The sequence below is a fragment of the Scyliorhinus canicula genome, chromosome 1 (assembly GCF_902713615.1).
Source record: "Scyliorhinus canicula chromosome 1, sScyCan1.1, whole genome shotgun sequence".
NCBI classification, from domain to species: domain Eukaryota; kingdom Metazoa; phylum Chordata; class Chondrichthyes; order Carcharhiniformes; family Scyliorhinidae; genus Scyliorhinus; species Scyliorhinus canicula.
Window position 1 is genome coordinate 280,068,023 of NC_052146.1, and position 26,693 is coordinate 280,094,715.

The 26,693-nt window shown below is 49.1% G+C and overlaps 1 protein-coding gene across 1 annotated transcript in view; it reads right to left on the reverse strand.

Annotated features, from left to right (window-relative positions):
- The window catches only part of LOC119974762 (ALK tyrosine kinase receptor-like), a 1,320,646-nt gene that overhangs the window by 1,262,798 nt on the left and 31,155 nt on the right, over positions 1-26,693 (reverse strand). The gene's annotated exons all lie outside the window — the stretch shown is intronic.

Sequence of the window (26,693 nt, forward strand, 5' to 3'; positions counted from 1 at the left end):
CTGGTGGGATCCCTGAGGGAATCCTGTTCGTGAAATTTTATGCTCCCCTCCCCTGCCTCCAACACACCTGAGCGGGGGAGGGGGGGGGGGGGTGTAACATCCTGGCAATGGGTCTTGATTAACAAATATCAAGATAAAGAAGCTATGTTGAGTTCGAACTGTTAACAAAAACTTGCTCATCTCTTTGAGGCCCTCGGTTTCCTAAGGATTTTGGCACCTTAAACGTGATCAGTTCATCAAGAGTTGTTTCTTCGCAGGTAGCTCCTTCCCTGTCCTCAGCTTGTTTTTCTCTGTTTCATTCCCTCTCTCTGCAGGCAGGAATTCAAACTGGACGCAGAACCCTGAAAATTAGTTGTCTTACTAAAAAATCTTATGCCTACCCCATTAATCCAAGGGGGTAAATAGCATCTGCTGATATTTTATGGCAGCTTTTCTCCTTCAGTGCCGCTGCTTAACATCAGAGAATTGGGGCAACTGAGGAGGGCGCCATTTTTGCCAACTCGCTTGTTCTCAGACCCTATTGAGCATGCTGTGCCTTGCATACTCCTAATAATGCAGTAATTACCTCGGCTTAAAACTGTGCTTTATAATATTGATCATGTATTTCGAAGCTGTAATCACGAAACAAAACAACAAAAATGAAAGCAGTCGAAAGTTAAATAAACTGGTGAGATTGTTTTGTTTGCTGACAGGGCGGACAAATGACACGTTTGGCTGCAACGATTAGGTAAAGCGATTAAACATCTTCAACCACAAGCTGACTGGTAGGCTGGCTGACATCACTGTCTTTCTTTTAACAATAATTACTTTCACTGAGAATGAACAACATGGATACAAAGGAAAGAAAATGGCATCAGCTTAATAAATAGAAAATCACCCTTGGCTTTTGAGGAATGATGTGGAGATGCCGGCGTTGGACTGGGGCGGGCACTGTAAGGTGTTTTACAACAGCAGGTTAACGTCCCACAGGTTTGTTTTGAATCACTAGCTTTCGGAGCGTAGCTCCTTCATCAGGTGAGTGAATGAAGAGCATATATAGACAAAGCCAATGATGCAAGATGATACTTTGACTTCGAGTTTTTGCAGGTGATTAAGTCTTTAGAGGTCCAGAAGGAGTAACTGGAGAGAGGTGTGAATTACCGTGCAACACGGTAGCATGGTGGTTAGCATAAATGCTTCACAGCTCCAGGGACCCAGGTTCGATTCCCGGCTGGGTCACTGTCTGTGCGGAGTCTGCACGTCCTCCCCGTGTGTGCGTGGGTTTCCTCCGGGTGCTCCGGTTTCCTCCCACAGTCCAAAGATGTGCGGGTTAGGTGGATTGGCCATGCTAAATTGCCCGTAGTGTCCTAAAAAGTAAAAAGGTTGTTGGGGGAGGGGGTTGTTGGGTTACGGGTATAGGGTGGATATGTGGGTTTGAGTAGGGTGATCATTGTTCGGCACAACATTGAGGGCCGAAGGGCCTGTTCTGTGCTGTACTGTTCTATGTTCTATCTATCTATCTCAACCAGGACGGTTGGTAGGATTTTGCAAGCCCAGGCCAGATGGTGGGGGGTTAAATGTAATTAAATGTAGTGTGACATGAATCCAAGGTCCCGGTGAGGCGTACTGTGAGTATGGTTGAGTGGGGTTGAGGAATAGTTATCAATGAGCACCAGGGGTCAAGCCTTGACTGGCTGGACAGTCCAAAGCCAGGTGTCATTGGACAAAGTTTTGAGATTCTGGGTCAGAATCCCACACGATTGGAGAACACGCACCTTGCAGTGATATTTCTTGAATTGATCAATTAATGGCGAAAGGTCTGGCTTGCTGTCCAATTAAAGATGGCAAGAAGGTGCTCAAAGATGGAGGACCATTAGGAGGTTTAATTTAGAGCACCAATTCAAATATAATCAAATATATCTGGGTGCTCCAGTTTCCTCCCACAAGTCCCGAAAGACGTGCTGTTATGTAAATTGGACATTCTGAATTCTCCCTCTGTGTACCCAAACAGGCTCCAAAATGTGGCAACTAGGGCTTTTCACAGTAACTTCATTGCAGTGTTAATGTAAGCCTACTTGTGACAATAAAGATTATTATTATTATTATTAGAACCATCTACCGTGATGAAACTCAAACCAGGTTTTGCCAGTGCAGTGACCTATACAACTAGGCCACATGCGGAACTCATTCCAGTGAACCAGTTGAGTTTTTACAGCAATCAACAATGGTTTCATGGTCATCATTAAACTTATAAGTCCAGATATTTTATTGAGTTTAAATTCCACCATCTGCCTTGGTGGATTTCGAACCCAGAAATCCCCAGAGGATTATTCTGGGTATCTGAATTACTCGCCCAGGGACAATACCACTCGCTATCTGATTGAGAAATAGTTGCAGTTGCTGTTTCAGGTAAGAAAGAGAGTGGACACTGTCCACCTTGAGGGCCTCTGTGTAACCTTTAAAACATATCCATTTTTAAAAATGTCAGAGTTGCCATCATGGAGGGGGTAACCCTTCCACAGGGCAGTCGAGACCACAGTTGTGGTCAGCTGGGAAGGTAGGACCTCAAAGGGCAGCACGGTAGCATTGTGGATAGCACAATTGCTTCACAGCTCCAGGGTCCCAGGTTCGATTCTGGCTTGGGTCACTGTCTGTGCGGAGTCTGCACGTTCTCCCCGTGTGTGCGTGGGTTTCCTCAGGGTGCTCCGGTTTCCTCCCACAGTCCAAAGATGTGCAGGTTAGGTGGATTGGTCATGATAAATTGCCCTTAGTGTCCAAAATTGCCCTTAGTGTTCGGTGGGGTTACTGGGTTATGGGGATAGGGTGGAGGTGTTGACCTTGGGTAGGGTGCTCTTTCCAAGAGCCGGTGCAGACTCGATGGGCCGAATGGCCTCCTTCTGCACTGTAAATTCTATGAAAAAGCTTACATGAAGCTCTGGTTCCCCTGTCGGCAGTTGGGAGGCTGTCTCCAGGTGGCAGGCCTAATTCCCACAGCCATGCTGCCAGTCAGTCTCTGTCACTTAGCCTTAATTAGTCATTCATAGAATCCCGACAGTGCTTTGTGCACGTGAAGTGGGAGACTCACTGAGTGAGGCACCCAGAGTGGGTTTGAAACTTGGTAATCTGGAGCAGTGTGGTAATTTGGTGCAGAGTGGGGGGGGAAGTGCTTTTTCCCTTTTGTTTTGTTTTCTTTCATCTGGCTTTGTAACTGTTAATCTGTACGGAGAGGTTCCAGAGAGCATCCTGGGAAGGTAGGTGATACCTCGGGTAGCTGCAGCGATAAGTAAAGGTCAGAGTTTAATAAATTTCCTTAAATAATTTAATTAGTGATAGAACTGTCAGTCAGTGGGGTTAAATGTGGGAGATCCGTGACGCTTCCAGTGTCTCGGACAACTACATCTGCAGGAAGTGCACCCAATTGCAGCTCCTCACAGACCGCGTGGATAGGTTGGAGCAGCAGTTCGATGCACTTAGGAGCATGAAGCTGGCGGAAAGCATCATAGACAGGAGTCTTAGTGATGTGGTGACACCCAAGGTGCAGGCAGATAGATGGGTGACTGCTAGAAGGGGCAGGCAGTCAGTGCAGGAAACCCCTGTGGTTGTCCCTCTCTCTAACAAGTATACCGTGTTGGATACTGTTCGGGGGGCGGGGGGGGGGGGGGGGGGGGTGGCCTATCAGGGGTTAACAGCACCAGCAGCCAGAGCAGTGGCAGTATGAAATGAAATGAAATGAAAATGAAAATTGCTTATTGTCACGAGTAGGCTTCAATGAAGTTACTGTGAAAAGCCCCTAGTCGCCACATTCCAGCGCCTGTCCGGGGAGGCTGGTACGGGAATCGAACCGTGCTGCTGGCCTGCTTGGTCTGCTTTAAAAGCCAGCGATTTAGCCTGGTGAGCTAAACCAGCCCCTGACTAGCTGGCTCTGTTGTTAAGCAGGGAGGGACAAAGAGCACTAGAACAATAGTTATAGAGGACTCTATAGTTAGAGGTACAGATAGGCACTTCTGTCGACGTGAAAGAGACTCCAGGATTGTATGATGCCTCCCTGGTGCCAGGGACCAGGGTGCCTCTGAACGGGCATGGGGAATTCTGAAGGGAGAGGGTGAACAGCCAGAGGTGGTGGTACATACTGGTATTAACTACTTCGGTAGGAAGAGTGACGAGGTCCTGCAGCAGCAGTTTAGGGAGTTAGGTAGAAAGTTAAAAAGTGGGACCTCTAGGGTTGTAATCTCAGGATTACTCCCTGTGCCACGTGCCAGTGAGGCTAGAATTAGGAAGATAGAGCAGCTGGTGTAGGAGGGAGAGTTTCAGATTTCTGGGCTATTACGATCTCTTCCATGGCAGGTGGGACCTGTACAAGAAGGATGGGTTGCATCTAAACTGGAGGGGCATAAATATGCTGGCCAGGAGATTTACTATGTGTCACTTGAGAAGGTATAAACTGGTGTGGCAGGGGGGTGGGAACCAAACCAAAGGTGAATTAACTGAAGGGGAATTAGAGAGTGAGGTCAGTAAGACTCAAAAGAAGAACAAGCAGGGTGTGGTTGCTGATCAAAGAGGTTCTGGTGAACTGAAGTGCATTTGTTTCAATGCAAGAAGTGTAACAGGTAAGGCAGATGAACTCAGAGCTTGGGTTAGTACTTGGAACTATGATGTTGTTAGTATTGCAGGGACTGGATTAACGGAAGGACAGGATTGGCAACTTAATGTTCCAGGACAAAGATGTTTCAGGCGGGATAGAGGGGGATGTAAAAGGGGTGGGGGGGGGGGGGGGTTGCACTACTGGTTAAGGAGAATATCACAGCTGTACTGTGGAAGGACACCTCTGAGGGCTCACGCAGCAAGTCAATATGGGCAGAGCTCAGGAATAGGAAGGGTTTAGCCACAATGTCGGGTTTACAATAGACCTCCCAACAGCCAGCGGGCGATAGAGGCACAGATATGTCGGCCAATTTTTGCAAGTTGTAAAAGTAACAGGGTTGTTGTAGTGGGTGATTTTAACTTCCCCAATATTGACTGGGACTCACTTAGTGCTAGGGGTGTGGATGGGGCAGAGTTTGTAAGGAGAATGCAGGAGGGCTTCTTGAAACAGTATGTAGATAGTCCAACGAGGAAAGGGGCCGCACTGGACCTGGTATTGGGGAATGAGCCCGGCCAGGTGGTCGACGTTTAATTAGGGGAACAGTTCGGGAACAGTGACCACAATTCAGTAAGATTTAGTGTACTGATGGATAAAGGTAAGTGTAGTCCTCAGGTGAAGGTGATAAATTGGGGGAAGGCTAATTACGGCAACATCAGGCAGGAACTAAAGAATGTAGATTGGGGGCAGAACTTTCAGGGCAAATCAGCATCTGACATGTGGGAGGCATTCAAGTGTAAGTTGATAGGAATTCAGGACCGGCACGTCCCTGTAAGGATGAAGGATAAGTATGTCACGTTTTGGGAACCTTGGATAACGAGAGATATTATGAGCCCAGTCAAAAAGAAAAAGGAAGCATTTGTCAAGGCTAGAAAGCTGGGAACACATGCAGCAAGTGTGGAACACAAGGAACAGCAGGGTAGCATGGTGGTTAGCATAAATGCTTCACAGCTCCAGGGTCCCAGGTTCGATTCCCGGCTGGGTCACTGTCTGTGTGGAGTCTGCACGTCCTCCCCCTGTGTGCGTGGGTTTCCTCCGGGTGCTCCGGTTTCCTCCCACAGTCCAAAGATGTGCGGGTTAGGTGGATTGGCCATGCTAAATTGCCCGTAGTGTCCTAATAAAAGTAAGGTTAAGGGGGGGGGGGGTTGTTGCGTTACGGGTATAGGGTGGATACGTGGGTTTGAGTAGGGTGATCATGGCTCGGCACAACATTGAGGGCCGAAGGGCCTGTTCTGTGCTGTACTGTTCTATGTTCTATGAAAGTAGAAAGAAACTTAAGCAAAGAGTCAGGAGGGTTAAAAGGGGTGACAAAAAGTCATTGGCCAGCAGGATTAGGGAAAATCCCAAGGCTTTTTATACATATATAAAGAACAAGAGAGTAGCCAGGGAGAGGGTTGGCCCACTCAAGGACAGGGGAGACAATCTATGTGTGGAGCCAGAGGAAATGGGTGAGGTATTAAATGAGTACTCTGCATCAGTATTCACCAAAGAGAAGGACATGGTGGATGATGAGTCTGGGGAAGGATATGTAGCTAGTTTGGGTCATTTTGAGATCAAAAAGGAGGAAATACTGGGGGTCTTGAAAAACCTTAAGGTAGACAAGCCCCCAGGGCCTGATAGGATATAACCCAGAATACTGAGAGAGGCAAGGGAGGAAATTGCTGGGGCCTTGAGAGAAATCTTTGCATTCTCACTGGCTACAGGGGAGGTCCCAGAGGATTGGAGAATAGCCAATGTTGTTCCTTTGTGTAAGAAGGGTAGCAAGGATAATCCAGGGAACTACAGGCCGGTGAGCCTTACGTCAGTGGTAGGGAAATAATTGGAGAGGATTCTTCGAGACAGGATTTACTCACACTTGGAAATAACTGGACGTATTAGCAAGAGGCAACATGGTTTTGTGAAGGGGAGGTCGTGTCTCACTAAATTGATCGAGTTTTTCAACAAAGTGACAAAGATGATTGATGAGGTTAGTGCAGTAGATGTTGTCTACATGGACTTCAGTAAGGCCTTTGACAAGGTCGCTCATGGCAGACTGGTACAAAAGGTAAAGTCGCATGGGATCAAAGGTGAGCTGGCAAGATGTATACAGAACTGGCTCGGTCTTGGAAGACAGAGGGTAGCAGTGGAAGGGTGCTTTTTTGAATGGAGGGCTGTGACTAGTGGCATTCCTCAGGGATCAGTGCTGGGACCTTTGCTGTTTGTAATATATATAATTGATTTGGAGGAAAATGTAACTGGTTTGATTAGTAAGTTTGCGGACAACACAAAGGTTGATGGAATTCGGCTAGCAATTAGGACCGTCAGAGAATACGGCAGGATATAGATCGGTTGGAGTCTTGGGTGGAGAGATGGCAGATGGAGTTTAATCTGGGCAAATGTGAGGTACTGCATTTTGGAAGTCCAATACAGATGGGAAATATACAGTGCCATGTGAGAGCACCTTTAAGAAATGGGTGTTTATAAATGGGTGTGTATATAAATATCTGTAGTGAGAGTACCTTTAAGAAATGGGTGTTTACTGCTGCAGTGATGTCAGAGAGTGGGTGGAGCTGGGCTGTCTGTTGGCTTTTTACTTTCGTTTTAGGCCGTTTGCTGCAGGGTGTGTATTAGTTTCATTTTCAGTGTTGGAGCTGAAGCCAGACAGAACAGCTGTACTGTTGATCTCTCTCTGCCATGAAAAGACTATCTCTTGATCATTTGGCAAATTCAGAATCATAAATGTTCTCAGTAGTGAATGTAAACCTAATGTGCTTCTGTTAAAAGGTGTTTCTTTTGTCTGAATGTTGTTTGGGAAGTTATTAAGGATTACTTAGTGTTGTATTCTTTGGGGGTTGTATTTGAATTGATGGTTGCTAAGATGTTCACTGTATGTTTTAAAAAGGTTAACTGGAGTTCATAGAATAAACATTGTTTTGCTTTTAAAAAATACTTTTCCATTTCTGCTGTACCACACCTGTAGAGTGGGCCGTGTGCTCCCCATACCACAATCTATTAAAATTTGCGGGTCAGGGGAACTCCATGATACACTTTGGGGTTCTCTAAACCCTGGCCCATAACAACAGTAAATGGCAGAACCCTTAGGAGTATTGATAGGCAGAGGGACCTGGGTGTACAGATACACAAGTCACTGAAAGTGGCAACACAGGTGGAGAAGGTAGTCAAGAAGGCATACAGCATGCTTGCCTTCATCGGCCAGTGCATTGAGTTCAAAAACTGGCAAGTCATGTTGCAGATTTATAGCACCTTAGTTAGACCACACTTGGAATATAGTGTTCAATTCTGGTCACCACACTACCAGTGGATGTGGAGGCTTTGGAGATGATACGGAAAATATTTACCTGGAGGTTACCTGGTATGGAGGGCATTAGCTATGAGAGGTTGGAGAAACTTGGTTTGTTCTCACTGGAACGACAGAGGTTGAGGGCAACCTGAAAACAGTCTACAAGATTATGAGTGGCATGGACAGAGTGGATAGGCAGAAGCTTTTTCCCAGGGTAGAAGAGTCAATTACTAGGGGGCAGAGGTTTAAGGTGCAAGGGGAAAGGTGTAAAGGAGATGGACGAGGCACGTTTTTTGCACATAAGGTGGTGGGAGCCTGGAACTCGCTGCTGGAGGAGGTAGTAGAAGCAGATACGATAGTGACTTTTAAGGGGAGACTTGACAAATGAATAGGATGAGAATAGAGGGATATAGTCTCTAGGGGGTTATCTGTTTAGGGGGATTTATTTCAGACGAGCAGAATGATCGATGCAGGATTGGAGGGCTGAAGGGCCTGTTCCTGTGCTGTAATTTTCTTTGTTCTTTGTTCATAAGGAGCCATTCGGGCCCTGACGTCTGCACCGACCCTCTGAAAGAGCACTGCACGCAGGGTCACCCCCCCCCCCCCCCCCCGCTCTATCCCCATAACCCCATCTAACCTGTGGACACAAAGGGGCAATTTGGCATGGCCAATCCACCTAACCTGCACATCTTTGGCCTGTGGGAGAAAACCGTAGCACCCGGAGGAAACCTACGCAGTCACAGGGAGCACATGCAGACTCCACACAGACAGTCACCTCAGGCTGGAATCGAACCTGGGACTCTGGCACTGTGAGGCAGTGGTGCTAACTGTCCTGGATTGAACTCAATCGGTTACTGACCAGTTGAGGGCCAGCAGCCATTTTTGGTCACAATCCTGCCTCTGACAAAATGGTCCACAGGTAGGATGGAGTCAGCAAACCAATCAGCTGTGCAAACTTTCCCACCCACCTGTCTCTGCACACAACCCCGTGGGGTGGTGACAATTCTGTCCACAGCCTCAGGATAATGGCTGGGCCAGTTACGGATGAGACGACGAGACAATCCATCCCTCATAGGGTTGCGAACGTCAGGAATTTGCTATCCCAGAGGGCTGTGCAAGGTCAAGGCAGTACGAGCCAGGCCTACCAAAAACTCTGAATGAGTCACTCCCATCAGCAGACTCTGAATGAGCCACTCCCATCAGCAGACTCTGAATGGGTCAGTCCCACCAGCAGACTCTGAATGAGCCAGTCCCACCAGCAGGCTCTAAATGAGCCAATCCCAGCAGCAGACTAGGAATGAGCCAGTCCCACCAGCAGGCTCTGAATGACCCAATCCCAGCAGCAGACTAGGAATGAGCCAGTCCCACCAGCAGGCTCTGAATGAGCCACTCCCATCAGCAGACTCTGAATGAGCCACTCCCATCAGCAGACTCTGAATGAGCCACTCCCATCAGCAGACTCTGAATGAGCCACTCCCATCAGCAGACTCTGAATGAGCCAGTCCCACCAGCAGGCTCTGAATGGCCAATCCCAGCAGCAGACTAGGAATGAGCCAGTCCCAGCAGCAGACTCTGAATGAGCCAGTCCCACCAGCAGTGTCTGAATGAGCCAGTCCCACCAGCAGACTCTGAATGAGCCAGTCCCACCAGCAGGCTCTGAATGAGCCAGTCCCACCAGCAGACACTGAATGAGCCAGTCCCACCAGCAGACTCTGAATGAGGCAGTCCCACCAGCAGGCTCTGAATGAGCCAGTCCCACCAGCAGTGTCTGAATGAGCCAGTCCCACCAGCAGGCTCTGAATGAGCCAGTCCCACCAGCAGACTCTGAATGAGCCAGTACCACCAGCAGGCTCTGAATGAGCCAGTCCCACCAGCAGACTCTGAATGAGTCAGTCCCACCAGCAGGCTCTGAATGAGTCAGTCCCACCAGCAGACTCTGAATGAGCCAGTACCACCAGCAGGCTCTGAATGAGCCAGTCCCACCAGCAGACACTGAATGAGCCAGTACCACCAGCAGGCTCTGAATGAGCCAGTCCCACCAGCAGGCTCTGAATGAGGCAGTCCCACCAGCAGACTCTGAATGAGGCAGTCCCACCAGCAGACTCTGAATGAGGCAGTCCCACCAGCAGACTCTGAATGAGGCAGTCCCACCAGCAGACTCTGAATGAGCCAGTCCCACCAGCAGACTAGGAATGAGCCAGTCCCACCAGCAGGCTCTGAATGAGCCAGTCCCAACAGCAGGCTCTGCATGAGCCAGTCCCACCAGCAGACTCTGAATGAGCCAGTCCCACCAGCAGACTCTGAATGAGGCAGTCCCACCAGCAGACTCTGAATGAGGCAGTCCCACCAGCAGACTCTGAATGAGGCAGTCCCACCAGCAGACTAGGAATGAGCCAGTCCCACCAGCAGGCTCTGAATGAGCCAGTCCCACCAGCAGACTCTGAATGAGCCAGTCCCACCAGCAGACTCTGAATGAGTCAGTCCCACCAGCAGACTCTGAATGAGCCAGTCCCACCAGCAGGCTCTGAATGAGCCAGCCCCACTAGCAGACACTGAATGAGTCAGTCCCACCAGCAGGCTCTGAATGAGCCAGTCCCACCAGCAGGCTCTGAATGAGCCAGTCCCAGCAGCAAGCTCTGAATGAGTCAGTCCCACCAGCAGGCTCTGAATGAGCCAGTCCCACCAGCAGACACTGAATGAGCCAGTACCACCAGCAGGCTCTGAATGAGCCAGTCCCACCAGCAGACTAGTAGTGAGCCAGTCCCACTAGCAGGCTCTGAATGAGTCAGTCCCACCAGCAGACACTGAATGAGCCAGTACCACCAGCAGGCTCTGAATGAGCCAGTCCCACCTGCAGGCTCTGAATGAGCCAGTCCCACCAGCAGACTAGTAATGAGCCAGTCCCACTAGCAGGTTCTGAATGAGTCAGTCCCACCAGCAGACACTGAATGAGCCAGTGTTTCCCACCACCTGTTGGTTGAAAGGGTACAGCTACTCCACGCCAACCCGCAGTACGCTTACATAGCGTACCCCGACAGCCGCCAAGACACAGTCTTACTCAGGCACCTGGCGCCAGCTGGTTCCACACACACCCCCCCTCTGCCCCGACACCACCCTCCCTTCCCCGGCGCATCTCATCGCAGCATCCGCTCCTGGACAATCCGTCCTCCCCTTGCTCCCACCCGGGGATGAAGAGGATTTCGACACGCTCCTGGAGTCACCGAAGACCAAGCCGCCGCCTGAGTCGCCAACAGCACTGCGGCACTCTCAACAGCAGATCAAGGCACCGGACTGCCTGAATTTGTAATATTCTCTGTGATTTTAAACATAACTTTTCTGTATATAGTTCTCCACCACCCCCGTTGGACTCATTTGTAACAGGGGATGAAGGTGGTAGTCACCACTGATGTATATACTGTATATATATATGTGCTTTACGGTAAGGCCCCTGTACTACAGGTACGGGGGTAGATCCCTGCCTGCTGGCTCCGCCCAGTAGGCGGAGTATAAATATGTGTTCTCCCCGTACAACAACCATTTCGTCAGCTGCTGTAGGAGGCCACACATCTCTGTGTAATAAAGCCTCGATTACATTCTACTCTGTCTCAACGTAATTGATAGTGCATCAAGGATACCCGCTGGATATTCCACCCCAGCCGCTATTCCTGTCCTCTGAAAACAGGAATTGAGTTAGTGAAGTGTATTTCTGGTTAACTTTCCTATTGTGAAGTTTACTAGTAAATAAATCTTCAATTTATTTAATATCGTCACAGAGTGGTCCTGAACATTGTTCTCGAGTTTTCGCATCTTTCTTCACATTATAACAAATTGCAAAATACAACAGCGATAGCAGGTTTTTCAGCAGGTTTTTCAAGCTTCCTGGGATTTGGGAGCATTTAACATCAGCTGTTGCCTCTACAACAGAGATGGGGAATTTTTGGTCATTAATGAATAGGTGGATAGGGTGGCAAAGTAGAACTCACGTACCAGTTCAGCCTTCATCTTCGTGAATGGCGGAGCAGACTCAAGGGGTCATATAGTCTACTTCTGTTATTTTTAATGTTATTAAACACTTATCTATACTGACTTTACTCAACTTTACTACACCCAATTAAATCAAACTTGAAGGTAAAAAAATGTGAGACAGACTTAATGAACCAACTGTCCTTTCCAGCCCATTAATTTCATACATTCATAGAGTATTGCAGGAAATAAATATATATTTTTGCAGGAATTTTCAGTTTTGGAACACAGATTAGTAAGAAAATGTAGAATGCTTAATCTCAGAAACCAGGTGTAGTAAAATAATTAAATTCGACGTTCTGTCCAGTCAAAGGTTGTCAATTAACACTGTAAATGAATGGTTTTTTTTTTACAAGGAGACAGACAGTAGGCATTTTATTAAAAGTTACGCTGTTATTCGACACGAGAAAGAATCAGGCCTTGGAAACAGCTCTGAAAAGAGCTGCAAGGCTGATCTTTATCAAATGATTCAATTATGAAGAAAAGGCTGGAGAAGATGTAGTTCTCCAGCTTTTTAGGGAGGTAACTGAGAGTATCATGGGACATTTGAGGCCTTCAAACGGCATGGGGGATGGAAGTTTTCTCAGTTACTCTTCATTGTTGTTTTGGACCAGATCCTGGGTTTGAGTGCAATGCTCTGACTGTGAATTGTTCTGATGCAGAAGTAGGCCATTTAGCCCACCATACCTCCACTGGATCTCCAAATGAGCATTATGACTTAGTGCTGTTCCTCTGCCATCTCCCCGCACCCCCACACTTTGTTTCTATTCAAGTAATCATCTAATGCCCCCTCGAATGCCTCGATTGAACCTCCCTCCACCACACTTCCAGCCAGTACATTCCAGACCTGATCTTTTTCTCCCGTCACATTCGCTTCTTCTGCATCTCACTTTAACTCTGTGCCTTTTCATTCTTCATCTTTGTGCAAGCGGGAACATTTTCTCCCTATCTTCTGTACCCAGCCCACTCATGATTTTGAACACTTCTATCAAGCCTCCTCTGAACCTTCTTCTCTCCAAGGAGATCAGTCCCGGCCTCTCTAATTTGTCTACATAGCTGAGGTTTCCAATCATCAAACCATTCTTGTAAATCTCTTCTGCACTCTCTCCAATGTGTTCACATCTTTCCTACAGTGTGGCGCTCAGAACTGTACACAATATTCCAGGTGAGGTCTAAATAGTGTCTTGCATTATTTCAGCAAAACCTCCTTGTTCTGGCACTCTATGTGCCAATTAATAAAGCCCAGATTACTATATGATTTATTAACTGCTCCCTCCACCTCCCCTGTCACCTTTAATGATTTATGCACAAATAGACCCAAATTCCTCTACTTCTGCACGGCGTTAAGAATTGTACCCCTTATTTTATCTTGTCTCTCCATGTGCTTGCTATCAAAATGCATCAACACAAAAAGGTAGGGAGGTATTCTCTCTGCCATGGACAGCTTCTGTGTGGCAGCGTGGGCCGACAGCAAGACTTTGGAGGGGATTGTACTGGCGATAACCAATTAAGAGGCAACTGCCGAGATCGCTGTCCAATTAAGGATGGCAGCACGCCTTTCCAAGGTATTGGTCCAATCAGAGGGCCAGCAGTTCAGCAACGCCACCCGACAGAGGTGCCCCCATGTTGAGATATCCTAGAAGGACAGCCAAGTTTTTTTAATGACCCAGAAGCCAGGCAGACCAGGCACCAGCGATCAGAGTGGTGAAACCTCCAGCAGCAACCTAAGATGCACAGGGGTGGCCATTGTCGCCACGGCCATACCCTGGGAACCTGCTGGGAGGTTACTTAGATATCCCTGCAGTCTCCACACATGGAGGAGTCTGACTCGACGTTGGTAGAATACCTGCCGGAACAGAAATTAGCCACAAATTGGCCAATTAATTGAATTAGTTGGTCACCCGCTTGTGGTCAGCGGTTGGCCATGCCAATGCCATTCCTGCTTCTGGAATATTCCGTGATGGCTGGAAGATGTTGGGCTTCTCTCCCTCAAGCTGCCATTCTACTGACCAAGAATCATATAATCATAGAATCGTAGAATTTACAGTGCAGAAGGAGGCCCATCGAGTCTGCACCGGCCCTTATAAAGAGTCCCCTACTTAAGCCCACACCTCCATCTATCCCCATGACCCCACCTAACCTTTTTGGACACTAAGGGCAATTTAACATGGCCAATCCACCAAACCTGCACATCTTTGGACTGGGAAGAAACCCATGCAGACACGGGGAGAAAGTGCAGACTCCGCACAGACAGTGACCCAAGTCGGGAATTGAACCTGGGGCCCTGGAGCTGTGAAGCAAAAGTGCTAACCACTGTGCTACCAAGCCACCTTTCCATATCCCAGGCACCATTTATGCAAAACACAGCTATAAAGAGGAAGATCTGTCATCAACAATCCAGCATGCTCCACACTAAGCAAATTAGTCAAAGAGGTAGACGTCCAAACAAAACATCTGAAGGGATTCTTGAGGTATTGCATGTACCGCTGATACAGCCATTTGGAGGAACCTTCCAAAACAGACTGAGAATTTGTAATCAGTCTCAAAGCCACACCCTAACTTTGTCAACTCCACTGGATCCTAATGTCCACGTATTTTCTCATCTTCTGAATTCTTCTGAATCAATGCCAAGAGGGTACCTAAGAAATATACATAAGGTATTCCAAGGTTAATAGAAAACGGTCCCAAAGATCTTTGGATGTTCCGTTCCACTCTAACCCTGGCAAGGAGACAAGCAACTTCATCACGGATTACGTTCTGTCTTCTTTTCTGGGAGTTTTCAAAGAGCTTTGGAAGGAATGGAATTTCTATCCACTTATTCAGCCGGCAAATAACGAGTCCAAGAATATCCTACAGGACGTCTCAGCCATGAGCATTGAATAAAGGAAGTTGCATTTCAGTGGTTGCAAGTACACGAGAGTAAGCGTCCAGCTTCTGCAAGGCTACATGTGAATCCCACCAGTAGTGTACCCTGTCGCCAATGAATCCTGCTTTCTATTTTCCAAATAATAATTCCTTCCTTGGGACCAATGAGATAGCGGACTGTTGAGGTCTTCAAGCATTTTGGTGAATGGGACTGGTGGGTGTCAGTGATCTTCCTGAAGTTGGCACATGAAACCAACCTTCCCCGCCCCGCCTCGACAAGTAAGGGGTCCATAAGACCATAAGACACAGGAGCAGAATCAGACACAGGAGCAGAATCGGCCCATCGAGTCTGCTCCGCCATTCAATCATGGCTGATATTTTCCTCATCCCCATTATCCTGCCTTCTCCCCATAACCCCTGATCCCTTTATTAATCAAGAACCTATCTATCCCTGTCCTAAAGACACTCAGTGATTTGGCCTCCACAGCCTTCTGCGGCATTGAGCTCCACAGATTCACCACCCTCTGGCTGAAGAAATTCCTCCTCACCTCTGTTTTAAAGGATCGTTCCTTCAGTCTGAGGCTGTGCCCTCTGGTTCTACTTTTTCCAACTAGTGGAAACATCCTCTCCACATCCACTCTATCCAGGCCTCTCGGTATCCTGTAGGTTTCAATAAGATTCCCCCTCATCCTTCTAAACTCTAACGAGTACAGACCCAGAGTCCTCAACAGTTCCTCATACGACATTGCCAAACCTGTCATTGCTCTTCCCCTGACATTGCCAAAGCTGAAGCTGATTCAGTGCTGGAGGGCACTTTCAGAGTCTAATCACCAGGGTAACAGCTCTAGGAGTTCTGAGGCTAGTAAATCTTGAGCATTACCTCAAGTTGTCCTTCAGGGCAAGGAGCACATTGTTTATATTGTGAAAGGTATAGTTGAGGTCAATAACAGGAATTTCTTCTTGTCACAAACAACAATTAATGTTTGAACGAACGTCCAAGTGGGATAATGGTGGCAAAAACCTCAGAGACATTTAAAGCTCCTTTTGTATTCCTTGAACGTCTTGCCTGTGCTGCAGTCTTCCGTGATACAAGTCTACAAGTCTTACACAGTTAATGACAGCATCAATATAAACCGAGATAAGCACACAAGGGAGAAATGAAACAAAGGCGATATTGATGAGGTAAGGTTAGGAGAGGTGAAAGGAGGCTCACGTGTAGCCTAAAAGAAAGTCTCCTCTTGGGGCAATTGGCCTGTTTCAGTGCTGCAATTCATTTTGCAGGATCTTGCCAGCTGTCAGCAGTGGCTGTGCAAGTCCCATACGTCCAGTGAGCCAGCAGTATTGGCAACAGCACTTAGCTCAATACAGAAACAGTTTGTGAGATGGGTTGCAGGTGCAGTGGCAAAACTGGAGGTCTTTTGAAAAAGATCAGACAAGGTGGACTGAATGAACTCCCTCATCTGTGTTTTATTTTGTGATTTAAAGGTCCCATACTTTGGGCAATACAGATCGGTGCAGAGTTAGCCGTTGTGTTATTCATCTGTTTAATGCTGTCTTTAAGTCGCCATAGTCCCAGATGACCATAGGTTGCTTTCTCCTTTGAGGGGTAGAGCAGACTGGTGAAATAACCTGAGGATCATCACAACTCAGGAGAGGGGCAAGGTTGGGAATAATCATGGACAATCTCAGTGGGTATGGGAATTGCAATCCATCACAAAACCAGCTGTTCAGCCAAAGGATCTAAACTTCTCCCTTAGCTGGTGCTGTATGGTGTTTATATTAACACCAGTTCATATTGACTGTGCTGCTCCTCCTTGCACAGTCTATTGTTGGGAATAGAATTTCTTCAATTAATATGAAGTACAGTTGGATGGAGCAGCCAGTTTGATGTGAAGCTGCCACCAAAAGTAAAGTTTTACCCAGTCACCAGAATGCCACAGTAACGTCTCTGAAGACATGGCTCAAGGTAACCTTTTAACGCTTGGTTCCGAAAATATGTATTTATTAAATTATTTAAATGGTCACAATAGTAGAACTTTGCAGACACACAGAAAGATAACAGAAACTAAGAGCAAGAGAAGCCCATTCAGTCCTTCAAGCCTGCTCCACCATTCAATATGATAATGGCTGATCCTCCACATCAATGCCATTTTCTCACTTTCTCCCCATACCCTGTGGTGCCATTAAAATCTAAAAAAACTACCACTTTCTTGAATGTGTTCAGTGGCATGGCCTCCACAGCCTTCTGTGGTAGAGAATTCCAAACATTCACCACCTTTGAGTGAAGACATCTTTCCTCATCTCAATCCTAAATGGGCGGCACGGTAGCACAGTGGTTAGCACTGTTGCTTCATAGTGCCAGGGTCCCGGGTTCAATTCCCGCTTGAGTAGCTGTCTGTGTGGAGTCTGTATGTTCTCCCTGTGTCTGGGTGGGTTTCCTCCGGATGCTCCGGTTTCCTCCCACAAGTCCCGAAAGACGTGCTTGTTAGGTGAATTGGATATTCTGAATTCTCCCTCTCTGTGCACGAACAGGGGCCGGAGTGTGGCGATAAGGGGATTTTCACAGTAACTTCATTGCAGTGTTAATGTAAGCTTACTTGTGACAATAATAAAGATTATTATTACCCCGTATCCTGATATTGTGTCCCCTGGTTCTAGATTCCCCAACCAGGGAACGCAGCCACCCTGCATCTACTCTGCTAGCCCTGTTGGGGTTTTATACGTTTCAATCAGATTTCATACATTATCATAGATTATCATAGAATTTACAGTGCAGAAGGAGGCCATTCAGCCCATCGAGTCTGCACCGGCTCTTTGAAAGAGCACCCTACCCAAGGTCAACACCTCCACCCCATAACCCAGTAACCCCACCTAAGGGCAATTTTGGACACTCAGGGTAATTTAGCATGGCCAATCCACCTAACCTGCACATCTTTGGACTGTGGGAGGAAACCGGAGCACCCGGAGGAAACCCACGCACGCACGGGGAGGATGTGCAGACTCAGCACAGACAGTGACCCAAGCCGGAATTGAACCTGGGACCCTGGAGCTGTGAAGCAATTGTGCTATCCACAATGCCACCGTGCTGCCATTTCCTCTAATCCTTCTAAACTCTAATGGATTCAGACCCAGTCGAACCAACCTCTCCTACATTAAAAAGGTTTAAAAAAATCAGAGTAGTCTTACATGGCATAAACGTAAAAGTTGATACACCAAAACACACATTAATTAAATGAGATACCGAACAGGTTACGGGAACTGGCACCAAAACCACTTTAATTGACAATCACTTATCGCTGTTTTAAAATTAGACTGATATTTTAAGAACAGATGTCGCTCTTCAGAATGTCAGTCAGCACCATGCCCCCCCCCCCCCGCCCCCCCCCCCCCCCCCCCCACCAACTGAGAAAAAAATATTTTTACACCAGACAAATGTGTCAAAACCCTCGATTCTACCCATGCCAGATTAGTCCGATTCACAGAATGTGCTTTGTAAATCTATCCTCTTGGTGACAAAATCTTCAGTTCCTAATGCCATCCATTAAGTCGTGATTGACATGCTGAATTCTGAACTGTGCGAAATAAACAGTGATCATTTTACATTCAATGAGCAAACTATCCATCTCTAATGCCCCATGAAATAAACCTAAATGGTAAGTTTGAATTGAAGTTTCAAGTGAATACGATTGATTTCGACTGAGATAATGGTAGAGAAATGGACCTTTCATCAGTTCCTTTCTCTTCTTCATTCCTCTTGTTTCACAGACATATAGGAGTATGAAGCCTCTTTAATTATCAGCAGTATTGTGATAATAACACTGACTAGAAAGGCTTCCTTATTGATGCAGTAGGAGGTGCACCCTACGTGATCAGTGTAGTAATAATGTTTAAATACCATGGTTCCTTCTGTTCAATGTTTCTTAAATTATGCTCTGTTTCTTAAATTATGCTCTCCATCTTAAGTGCATGAGAATTACTGTGAACAGGAAAAGATTATGAAGCACAAAAAGCCTGTCCTTTTTCGGCACATTAACTTAATCGACCTCTAACCATATCACTCACATCATTCTCATTGTATCCATCAATTCCGTTTCAGTGTACCCCTCAATCCCAAAGTACTATGCCCCTCAATCCAATCCCAGGGTACCAGTCAATCCTTTACATTACACACCACAGACCCACCATTTTTACCACTTAATATACTGCATTCTACTCCTCAATCCCACTGCATTGTGGGCTGATTCTTCAATCCTCAGCCTAAGTGCTGACGTCAACAGAGGATCCGTGGAGTTCCACGATGGAACAATCGGCAACACACCCGCACCGATTCTGTACCGGTGACGGGCTAGTACAGGCGTAGCATGGAACACCTGCAGAATAGGCAAATAATGGTGTGGGAATCACCGGGTCCATGATGGACAAGCGCAGGGCTGACAAGCTGCAGCTGTGCCTACACTATACACCCCCCACACTAGTCCCGATGGTGCGCCTGAAAAGATGGCACCAGTTGTGCTGGACCGTATACCCGTCCAGCCCAACCCCAAAGCCCAGCTCCTGGCCATCCCCCACTACTTCCCCCAGCCCTGGCAGAGGCCCCCGGCCAGTGGCATGACTGTCGGCGAAGTATGACGGTGCTGGGCACTCTGTATGCCCTCTCTCGCTCTCCACAGCCACAACACAAGTTTAACGACTGTTGAGACCATACATGGACTGCGCCGTTGAGAACTCGGCACATCGGAGGTGGAGCGTCGTGGGTGGGCCCAATAATGAGATGCGAACACGGTTGCAACTACGCATGGCGCAATGACGCCACTTTGGAGGTGGCGGAGGATCGCATCCCAGCGTCAAACCGACATCTGCTGCGATTACGGATTCGGGAGCTATTCTCGACCCTATCCCCGTTCCCGATTTTGGCGTCGGGCTGCGGAGAATCTCGTCCCGTATCCCTTAATCCCATAAAATTGCACCCCTCAATCCTGTTGCACTGTACCACTAAATCCCACAAAATTATACCCCTTAATTTCATAGCATTGTACCCCTCCATCCCACCACACTGTATCCCTCAATCCCATCACATTTACCCCTCAATCCCACCACACTGTACCCCTCAATCCCCCCACAATGTACCCCTCAATCCCACCACACTGTACCCCTCAACCCCACCACACTGTACCCCTCAAGCCCACCACGCTGTACCCCTCAATCCCACCACACTGTACCCCTCAATCCCCCCACACAGTACCCCTCAATCCCACCACACTGTACCCCTCAATCCCCCCACTTTGTATCCCTCAATCCCATCACATTTACCCCTCAATCCCACCACACTGTATCCCTCAATCCAACCATACTGTACCCCTCAATCCCACCACACTGTACCCATCAATCCCCCAACACTGTACCCCTCAATTCCACAACACTGTACCCCTCAATCCCACCACACTGTACCCCTCAATCCCACCATACTGTACCCCTCAATCCCACAACACTGTACCGCTCAATCCCACAACACTGTACCGCTCAATCCCACCACATTGTACCCCTCAATCCCCCCACAATGTACCCCTCAATCCCACAACACTGTACCCCTCAATCCCACCAACACTGTACCCCTCAATCCCACCACACTGTACCCCTCAATCACCCCACACTGTACCCCTCAATCCCACCACACTGTACCCCTCACTCCCACCACACTGTACCCCTCAACCCCACCACACTGTACACCTCACTCCCACCACACTGTACCCCTCAATCCCACCACACTGTATCCCTCAACCCCACTACACTGTATCCCTCAATCCCACCACAATGTACCCCTCAATCCCACTACACTGTACCCCTCAATCCCTCCACGCTGTACCCCTCAAACCCACCACACTGTACCCCTCACTCCCATCATACTGTACCCCTCAACCCCACCACAATGTACCCCTCAATCCCACTACACTGTACCCCTCAATCCCTCCACGCTGTACCCCTCAAACCCACCACACTGTACCCCTCACTCCCACCACACTGTATCCCTCAATCCAACCATACTGTACCCCTCAATCCCACCACACTGTACCCATCAATCCCCCAACACTGTACCCCTCAATTCCACAACACTGTACCCCTCAATCCCACCACACTGTACCCCTCAATCCCACCATACTGTACCCCTCAATCCCACAACACTGTACCGCTCAATCCCACAACACTGTACCGCTCAATCCCACCACACTGTACCCCTCAATCCCCCCACAATGTACCCCTCAATCCCACAACACTGTACCCCTCAATCCCACCAACACTGTACCCCTCAATCCCACCACACTGTACCCCTCAATCACCCCACACTGTACCCCTCAATCCCACCACACTGTACCCCTCACTCCCACCACACTGTACCCCTCAACCCCACCACACTGTACACCTCACTCCCACCACACTGTACCCCTCAATCCCACCACACTGTATCCCTCAACCCCACTACACTGTATCCCTCAATCCCACCACAATGTACCCCTCAATCCCACTACACTGTACCCCTCAATCCCTCCACGCTGTACCCCTCAAACCCACCACACTGTACCCCTCACTCCCATCATACTGTACCCCTCAACCCCACCACACTGTACCCCTCAATCCCACCATACTGTACCCCTCAATCCCCCCACACTGTACCCCTCAATCCCACCATACTGTACCCCTCAATCCCACCACACTGTACCCCTCAAACCCACCACACTGTACCCCTCAATCCCACCATACTGTACCCCTCAATCCCACCACACTGTACCCCTCAATCCCACCACACTGTACCCCTCACTCCCATCATACTGTACCCCTCAACCCCACCACACTGTACCCCTCAATCCCACCACACTGTACACCTCAATCCCCCCCACACTGTACCCCTCAATCCCACCACACTGTACCCCTCAATCCCACCACACTGTACCCCTCAATCCCACCACATTGTACCCCTCAATCCCAACACACTGTACCCCTCAACCACACCACACTGTACCCCTCAATCCCACCACACTGTACCCCTCAATCCCAACACACTGTACCCCTCAACCCCACCACACTGTACCCCTCAATCCCATCACACTGTACCCCTCAATCCCACCACACTGTACCCCTCAATCCCACCATACTGTACCCCACAATCCCACCACACTGTACCCCTCAATCCCAACACTGTACCCCTAAATCCCACCACACTGTACCCCTCATTTCTACCACACTGTACATCTTAAATCCACCACACTGTACCCCTCAATCCCACCACACTGTACCCCTCAATCCCAACACACTGTACCCCTCAACCCCACCACACTGTACCCCTCAATCCCATCACACTGTACCCCTCAATCCCACCACACTGTACCCCTCAATCACATCACACTGTACCCCTCAATCCCATCACATGGTACCCCTCAACCCCACCACACTGTACCCCTCAATCCCACCACACTGTACCCCTCAATCCCACCACACTGTACCCCTCAATCTCATCACACTGTACCCCTCAATCCCATGACACCATCTTCCACGATCCCACCACACTGTACCTCTCAACCCCACCACACTGTACCCCTCAACCCTACCACACTGTACCCCTCAATCCCACCACACTGTAACCCTCAATCCCACCACACTGTACCCCTCAATCCCACCACACTGTACCCCTCAATCCCACCATACTGTACCCCACAATCCCACCACACTGTACCCCTCAATCCCACCACACTGTACCCCTAAATCCCACCACACTGTACCCCTCATTCCTACCACACTGTACCTCTTAAATCCACCACACTGTACCCCTCAATCCCACCACACTGTACCCCTGAATCCCAACACACTGTACCCTTCAACTCCACCACACTGTACCCCTCAATCCCATCACACTGTACCCCTCAATCCCACCACACTGTACCCCTCAATCACATCACACTGTACCCCTCAATCCCATCGCATGGTGCCCCTCAACCCCACCACACTGTACCCCTCAATCCCACCACACTGTACCCCTCAATCCCACCACACTGTACCCCTCAATCTCATCACACTGTACCCCTCAATCCCATGACAACATCTTCCACGATCCCACCACACTGTACCCTTCAACCCCACCACACTGTACCCCTCAACCCTACCACACTCTACCCCTCAATCCCACCACACTGTACCCCTCAATCCCACCACACTGTACCCCTCAATCTCATCACACTGTACCCCTCAATCTCAACACACTGTACCCCTCAATCCCACCACACTGTACCCCTCAATCCCACCACACTGTACCCCTCAATCCCACAATACTGTACCCTTCAATCCCACCATACTGTACCCCTCAAACCCACCACACTGTACCCGTCAAAACCAGCACACCATCTTCCGCAATCCCACAACATTGTACCCCTCAATGCCACTACACTGTATCCCTCAATCCCACCACACTGTACCCCTCAATCCCACCACACTGTACCCCTCAATCCCACCACACTGTACCCCTCAATCCCACCACACTGTACCCCTCAATCCCACCACACTGTACCCCTCAATCCCACCACACTGTACTCCTCAATCCCACTACACTGTACCCTTCAATCCCTCCACACTGTACCCCTCAATCGCACCACACTGTACCCTTCAACTCCACCACACTGTACCCCTCAATCCCATCACACTGTACCCCTCAATCCCACCACACTGTACCCCTCAATCCCACCATACTGTACCCCACAATCCCACCACACTGTACCCCTCAATCCCACCACACTGTACCCCTCAATCCCACCATACTGTACCCCACAATCCCACCACACTGTACCCCTCAATCCCACCACACTGTACCGCTAAATCCCACCACACTGTACCCCTCATTCCTACCACACTGTACCTCTTAAATCCACCACACTGTACCCCTCAATCCCACCACACTGTACCCCTGAATCCCAACACACTGTACCCTTCAACTCCACCACACTGTACCCCTCAATCCCATTACACTGTACCCCTCAATCCCACCACACTGTACCCCTCAATCACATCACACTGTACCCCTCAATCCCATCGCATGGTGCCCCTCAACCCCACCACACTGTACCCCTCAATCCCACCACACTGTACCCCTCAATCTCATCACACTGTACCCCTCAATCCCATGACACCATCTTCCACGGTCCCACCACACTGTACCCCTCAACCCCACCACACTGTACCCCTCAACCCTACCACACTTTACCCCTCAATCCCACCACACTGTACCCCTCAATCCCACCACACTGTACCCCTCAATCTCATCACACTGTACCCCTCAATCTCAACACACTGTACCCCTCAATCCCACCACACTGTACCCCTCAATCCCACCACACTGTACCCCTCAATCCCACAATACTGTACCCTTCAATCCCACCATACTGTACCCCTCAAACCCACCACACTGTACCCCTCAAAACCAGCACACCATCTTCCGCAATCCCACAACATTGTACCCCTAAATGCCACTACACTGTATCCCTCAATCCCACCACACTGTACCCCTCAATCCCACCACACTGTACCCCTCATTCCCACCACACTGTACCCCTCAATCCCACCACACTGTACCCCTCAATCCCACCACACTGTACCCCTCAATCCCACCACACTGTACCCCTCAATCCCACTACACTGTACCCTTCAATCCCTCAACACTGTACCCCTCAATCCCACCACACTGTGCCCTTCAAACCCACCACACTGTACCCCTCAAACCCAGCACACCATCTTCCTCAATCCCACCACAGTGTACCCCTCAACCCCACCACACTGTACACCTCAATCCCACCATACTGTACCCTTCAATCCCACCGACACTGTACCCCTCAATCCCACCACACTGTACCCTTCAATCCCACCACACTGTACTCCTCACTCCCACCACACTGTACTCCTCAATCCCACCACACTGTACCCCTCAATCCCACCACACTGTACCCCTCAATCCCCCCACACTGTACCCTTCAATCCCACCATACTGTACCCCTCAAACCCACCACACTGTACCCCTCAATCCCACCACACTGTACCTCTCAATCCCACCACACTGTACCCCTCAATCCCACCACACTGTACCCTTCAATCCCACCACACTGTACTCCTCACTCCCACCACACTGTACTCCTCAATCCCACCACACTGTACCCCTCAATCCCACCACACTGTACCCCTCAATCCCCCCACACTGTACCCTTCAATCTCACCATACTGTACCCCTCAAACCCACCACACTGTACCCCTCAATCCCACCACACTGTACCTCTCAATCCCACCACACTGTACCCCTCAATCCCTCCACACTGTACCCCTCAAACCCACCACACTGTACCCCTCACTCCCATCATACTGTACCCCTCAACCCCACCACACTGTACCCCTCAATCCCACCGCACTGTACCCCTCAATCCCCCCACACTGTACCCCTCAATCCCACCATACTGTACCCCTCACTCCCATAGTACTGTACCCCTCAACCCCACCACACTGTACCCCTCAATCCCACCATACTGTACCCCTCAATCCCCCCACACTGTACCCCTCAATCCCACCATACTGTACCCCTCAATGCCACCACACTGTACCCCTCAATCCCACCACACTGTACCCCTCAAACCCAGCACACCATCTTCCTCAATCCCACCACTGTGTACCCCTCAACCCCACCACACTGTACCCCTCAATCCCACCACACTGTACCCCTCAATCCCACCACACTGTACCCCTCACTCCCATCATACTGTACCCCTCAAACCCAGCACACTGTATCCCTCACTCCCATCATACTGTACTCCTCAACCCCACCACACTGTACCCCTCAATCCCACCATACTGTACCCCTCAATCCCCCCACACTGTACCCCTCAATCCCACCATACTGTACCCCTCAATCCCACCACACTGTACCCCTCAAACCCACCACACTGTACCCCTCAATCCCACTACACTGTACCCCTCAATCCCACCACACTGTACCCCTCACTCCCATCATACTGTACCCCTCAACCCCACCACACTGTACCCCTCAATCCCACCATACTGTACCCCTCAATCCCCCCGCACTGTACCCATCAATCCCACCATACTGTACCCCTCAATCCCCCCACACTGTACCCCTCAATCCCACCACACTGTACCCCTCAATCCCACCACACTGTACCCCTCAAACCCACCACACTGTACCCCTCAATCCCACTACACTCTACCCCTCAATCCCACCACACTGTACCCCTCACTCCCATCATACTGTACCCCTCAACCCCACCACACTGTACCCCTCAAACCCAGCACACTGTACCCCTCAATCCCCCCGCACTGTACCCCTCAATCCCACCATACTGTACCCCTCAATCCCCCCGCACTGTACCCCTCAACCCCACCACACTGTACCCCTCAATCCCACCATACTGTACCCCTCAATCCCACCACACTGTACCCCTGAACCCCACTACACTGTATCCCTCAACCCCACCACACTGTATGCCTGAACACATACTATTTGTTTCTCAGACATTCTGATTCCATGTTTACTTTCCGTCATCCCTTTGTGGGATCCAGATCCACGGTGATCAGCCAGCCTGAATTAGCTTGTCTGTAAAGCCAGGCGTCCAACCCTGAGAACAGTGTAACCAAGAGTCTAATGATCCCACCTATTAGGTTTCGATAAAGATTTGGCACTCTGGCTGTTTTTTTCTCCTTATAGTTTAAGAGTGCTGAAGTCAACTGTAACTCTAAAGCCTCCAGATATTCGTCTTTGTATTGCTCATCTTACCCTAGTAATTTATTCTGGAGCTCAGGCGACCTGTTTTTGGTGAAAAGGACTCTCCTGACATTGCTTCTTACTCCTAAATTCCTATTTCTTAAAAA